This window comes from Globicephala melas, chromosome 15 (genome assembly GCF_963455315.2).
Source record: "Globicephala melas chromosome 15, mGloMel1.2, whole genome shotgun sequence".
NCBI lineage: Eukaryota > Metazoa > Chordata > Mammalia > Artiodactyla > Delphinidae > Globicephala > Globicephala melas.
This window is the reverse complement of record NC_083328.1, coordinates 68086090-68091582: the sequence shown is the minus strand read 5'-3', so window position 1 is coordinate 68091582 and position 5493 is coordinate 68086090. Positions and strand designations below refer to the sequence as shown.

The 5493-nt window shown below is 47.9% G+C and overlaps 1 protein-coding gene across 1 annotated transcript in view; it reads left to right on the top strand.

Annotated features, from left to right (window-relative positions):
• The first annotated feature begins 149 nt into the window (after positions 1 to 149).
• ZHX3 (zinc fingers and homeoboxes 3) overlaps positions 150 to 5493 on the top strand; it is a 141956-nt gene continuing 136612 nt past the window's right edge. The window contains exons 1-2 of the transcript XR_004036505.2: positions 150 to 263; positions 621 to 742. The gene's annotated coding sequence lies outside the window, so the exon portion shown is untranslated. The remainder of the gene's footprint in view (positions 264 to 620; positions 743 to 5493) is intronic.

Genomic DNA, 5493 nt, shown 5'->3' with positions numbered 1-5493 from the left:
ACCTCCCAAAGAGACCCCGCCCCCGCCCAGTCCCCACGCCCAAGGGCGTCCTTTCACCTTACGGAGTGCGGGGCGAGGCCAGGCTCCAGGCTCCGCCCACTCCAGCTCCAGCCCGTCCTGCCCCGCGCTCTAGCGTTCCCCGAAGGAAAGTCCCAGTTGCCCGCCACCAGCCCCACCTCCAGGAGCGGCGGAGAAGCAGAGACTTTCCAATCGAGCCGACCTAAACCTTCCTGGCTTTGCTCCTAGCTCGCTGTGTGACTTTGGTAAATTCTTTCCCCAATCTGACCCCACTTTTCTACTTTGTCAAAGGGGGTAGCCACCTTGCAGGATTTTCGAGATTACCTGAAATGACTTTGTGAGGCACCTGGCGCTCAAAAGTCCCCTCTCGGGGGCAGCTTTGACTCCCCCCGCCCCAAGGCTGGACCGGACCCTCGTATTATACACTCACAGAGCCCACAGCTGTAATTTCATATTCGCTTGAATAACTATTTGATTATTGTCAGCCTCTCTGAATTTGAATTCCGTGAGAACAGGTCTCGTTCATCCTTACACCCCCGTGTCCAGTTCAGTCCTGACATACAGCAGGAGCTCAATAAATGCCCACTCTCCATTCCATCCAGTTGATGCCCTGGTGGAGCGGAAGCGGGGTCAATACCTCCACTGGCCAGCAGAGGACAGGCGATGACCAGCCTTCTCGCCAGTTGCGCATCCTCTCCGCCGGCAGGCGCCACGAGGGAAACAGGTAAGCCCGGGTTGCGCGAAGATTTGAAGGATCGAGGCTTGGGCCAGGGAATGGTTTTATCCTTTGGATCTGTGGTTGGTGGCTTGTCCTGTACCAAAGACGTCTCCCACAACCTGTGAGGATGGCCCCTGCTAAGAAGATGCTCCGAGAAAGGTCAGGAGGTGAGGGAGTTTGCTATAAAGAGGGCGGGAACCCAGGAAAAGCTCGGAGGGGTGGGGCACAATGGCAGAGTCAGGCTTAGAAAGTACTGGGCGGGGGGGAGTGAGAAGTGTCCGCTCTTGTTCTGACTCAAGATGACACGACCTGTCTGGAAGTGACTGGCCTCAGTTGTCCTTGCTTTAGCAAAAGTCATTTGGTGTCAGTCCTGAAACCAGGCTGTCTGGCTGGTATCTCAGAAGAGCTCTGATGGGACGGGAGCAAAGCTATTTTAAGGTGGCCAGAGGGCAGAGCCATGCCACAAACATGTCTGTGGAAGCATTGTATATAGCTACTATATTCAGCAGTGAAAAACTGGAAACATCAGGAATCCTTCAAGGGAGGCTGGGAGGGAAGGAAGGACAGATCAGGGGTTATGGCTACAGATGCCACAGTAATGCTACCTCTTTGGGGCTCAATTTCCTCATCTGCAAGATGGAGACAAAATCTACCTTGCAGGATTGTATTGTGGGGATTAAACAGGATGAAGTAAATCAGTGGTTCTCAACCTTGGGTGCACACTGAAGTCACTATGCCCTTGGCAAATACTGATGCCTGGGGTGTGGAAATTAAAAAAAAAAAAAAAACTCTCCAGGTGATTGTAATGTGCAGCAAGGCTGAGAACTACAGAGCTAAATAAAACGCTGCACACAGCGCAGGGCAAACACTAGGTGTTCAACAATGTTTATCACATTAAAAAAAAATGGAGTACACATTGTTTTCATTGTTCCTTCTTAGAAAAAAAAAAGTTGACATAAAGGTTGTTGCAGAAATTGGATTTCCGACAGGCTTGTTTCCAGAACAATGAATCATCTGGGATTTGATGCTTATGGTGGTGGGGAAGACAGGCAGCCTCTAGTATGACTTGTCCTGACACCCAACTGAAATGTACGAGGCAGGGACCACCCTGTTCTAGCCTGCGGTTTACATCACCATTTCCAAGGCGTCCTTGGAGCGTGCAAGCAGCATGAGCGCTTGCGTATGCCCATTTCTGGTGTTAAGGATAGAGGCAATTTTCTCCTCTCCCTCACCGGTTGTGGGCAGGGCAGAGGGGCTTACACCACTGTTTTTTGAGTAACCCATCAGTGTAGGGGGCACTGCCTTCTTCATAGAACTTGGTGGCCATATGTTCTTTAAGTCTCAGACCCAATGATTATTTATTGCTCCCCACTGCTTTCTTGCTGGGTGAACCTGGCATGAAGTGGGAGGACACATTCACCCAGGCCTGCAGCTGTGGCCACTTGTCATGGGTAGCAAGACTGGCTGCAGGAGTGTCTCCTCAACCACTCCTGGTGGCCCCGTTGAAGGTGGGAAGGGAAGCAAAGGAACCTGCACGGGCTCCCTGCAGGAGGCAGACTCGTAGGTTGGGCAGCAGGCAGTTGAGGTCTGGCCAAGATGGTCAAATTTAGCAAATAAAAATAAAGGATGCCCAGTTAACTTTCAATTTCAGATAAATAACAAAAGATTTTTTAGTGTAAGTATGTCCCATGCAATATTTGGGACATACTTATACTAAAAAAAATATTCATTGGCATCTGAAATTCGAATTTCATGGGCTATCCTTTATTTTTACTGGTTGAATCTGGCACCCCTATAACTGGTCAAACAGCCAAGGAGTACTCAGCACATGGGGTTTGCAACGGCCTCCTGCTTAATGTTGCCACATACAGCTTCCACCTGTCACTGCCCTGCTCCAGAACTATGTGTGGCTCCCAGCTGCTTCCATAGAGCAACTAGGACTCCCTGGCTGCTATGCTGGGCCGTGCTCTTCTGCCAGGCCAGCTGCCCTGCTTGGGCCCTTTCCCACCTCTGCCCCTTCTCATGTTTTCCCTGCCTGGCGTTTCTCCTGCCCATTCCCTGTAGTAATTGCAGACACTTACTGAGCACCTACTGGGTGCAGGCAACATGCTGAGTTTTTCATCTGCATTGTCTCATTTGATTGTCACATAACCTAATACAGGAGGGACAGTAGTTATCCTCTTTTGCCAGTGAAGGAACTGATGCTCTAAAGTGTGATTCTTTTTTTATTTTTTATTTTTTTATTTTTATTTTTTTTGATTCTTTTTTTTAAATTGAAGTATAGTTGATTTACAATATTGTGTTAGTTTCAAGTGTACAGCAAAGTGATTTGGTTTTATATATATATATATATATTATTTTTCAGATTCTTTTCCATTACAAGTTATTACAAGATATTGAATATAGTTCCATGGGCTATACAGTAATCCTTGTTGTTTATCTATTTTATATGTAGTAGTGTGTATCTGTTAATCCTATACGCCTAATTTATCCCTCTCCCCCTTTCCCCTTTGGTAATCATAAGTTTGTTTTCTATGTCTGTGAGTCTGTTTCTGTTTTGTAAATAACTTCATTTGTATTATTTTTTAGATTCCACATATAAGTGATATATAATATTTGTCCTCTGTCTAACTTCACTTAGCATGATAATCTCTAGGTCCATCCATGTTGCTGCAATTGGCAATATTTCATTCTTTTTTATGGCTGAGTATACCACATCTTTATCCATTCATCTGTTGATGGACATTTAGGTTGCTTCCATGTCTTGGCTATTGTAAATAGTGCTGCTGTGAACATTGGGGTGCATGTATCTTTTTGAATTAGGGTTTTCATCTTTTCTAGATATATGCACAGGAGTGGAATTGCAGGATCATATGGTAGCTCTATTTTTAGTTTTTTAAGGAACCTCTATACCGTTTTTCATAGTGACTGCATGAATTTACATTCCCACTAACAGTGTAGGAGGGTTTCCTTTTCTCCAACCCTCACCAGCATTTATTTGGCCATCTGTATGATTCTTTGAAGAAATGTCTATTTAGGTCTTTGGCCCATTTTTTGATTGGGTTGTTTGTTTTTTTGATATTGAGTTGTATGAGCTGTTTCTATACTTTGGAAATTAAGCCCTGTGTCATTTGCAAATACCTTCTCCTAGTCTGTAGGTTGTAAGACATGATTCTTTTTTCTTTTTTTAAAATAAATTTATTTATTTTATTTCTGGCTGTGTTGGGTCTTTGTTGCTGCATGCGGGCTTTCTCTAGTTGTGGCGAGCAGGGGCTACTCTTTGTTGCAGTGTGCACGGTTCTCATTGTGGTGGCTTCTCTTGTTGTGGAGCATGGGCTCTAGGCACGTGGGCTCAGTAGTTGTGGCGCATAGGCTCAGTAGTTGTGGCTCACGGGCTCTAGAGCCCAGGCTCAGTAGTTGTGATGCACAGGCTTAATTGCTCCGCGGCATGTGGGATCTTCCCAGACCAGGGCTCGAACCTGTGACCCCTGCATTGGCAGGCAGATTCTTAACCACTGTACCACCAGGGAAGTCCCAGACATGATTCTTAAAGTGTGGTCCCTGGGCCAGCAGCTGCAACACCACCTGGGAACTTGTTAGAAATGCACACTCTCAGGCCCTACTCCAGACCTACTGAATCAGAAACTCTGAGGGTGGGGCCCAGCAATCTGTATTTGAATAAACTCCCTTCCCCCACACCAAAGGGTTTCTAGTTTGCGACCTGTTGTTCTAAGACATGAAGTAACTGCAGGAACCTCCCATCCAGGCAGAGGTATAGAGGATATAGAGGTGTAGAGGACCACCAGGCAGGGCATTTATGATCATTCTGAGCCCCATGCCTGAGTGAGGCACTGGAGATGCTGCAGCGATGGCACAGTCTTGGTGGGGGGAGGGAGAAGGGAAAGAAGAAGAACAGACAGGCAGTCAGGCAATTGTGATGTAAGGTAGCAGGATGGGAGGGTCCAGGAAAGCTTTCCCGAGTAGATATCTATCTAAGCCTGAAAAATAAATTGGAATTAGTTAGATGAAGAAGGGTGGGAACGGTGTTACAAGTGTACTGACTAGTGTGTACAGAGGCCGGGCAGAACTACCTGGGGATAGTTCAGTCTTTTTTTTTAAATTATTATTTATTTATTTTTTGGCTGCGTTGGGTCTTCGTTGCTGCGCGCAGGCTTTCTCTAGTTGCGGTGAGCGGGGGCTGCTCTTTGGTGCCGTGCGCAGGCTTCTCATTGCGGTGGCTTCTCTTGTTGCAGAGCACAGGCTCTAGGCCCGCGGGCTTCAGTAGTTGTGGCACTCGGACTCAGTAGTTGTGGCTCACGGGCTCTAGAGCGCAGGCTCAGTGGTTGTGGCGCACGGGCTTAGTTGCTCCGCGGCATGTGGGATCTTCCCGGACCAGGGATCAAACGGTGTCCCCTGCACTGGCAGGCGGATTCTTAACCACTGGACCACCAGGGAAGTCTGATAGTTCATGACGGAAGCTGTGACAGTGTGAGTAGGGGGCGGGGGGAGGAATCAGATAGTGTGTTTGTTGGGGGAGGGAGTGCGGGGTCCTCTGCCCTCAAAGCAAAGGAAGAAGCTTTAATGGGTATTGAGAAAAAGCCCTCCGGCTTCCATGTGGAGCGGGCACTAGGGAAGATAGTAAGGGAGGGGAGGGCGGCGAGGAGAGACCCAGGGGGTGTCAGGCCTTCCGTCGCCCCTAGATCCAGCCTGCTTCTGACCTCGAAGGCAGCTGCAGAGACTCAGCCCCCAATAACAGC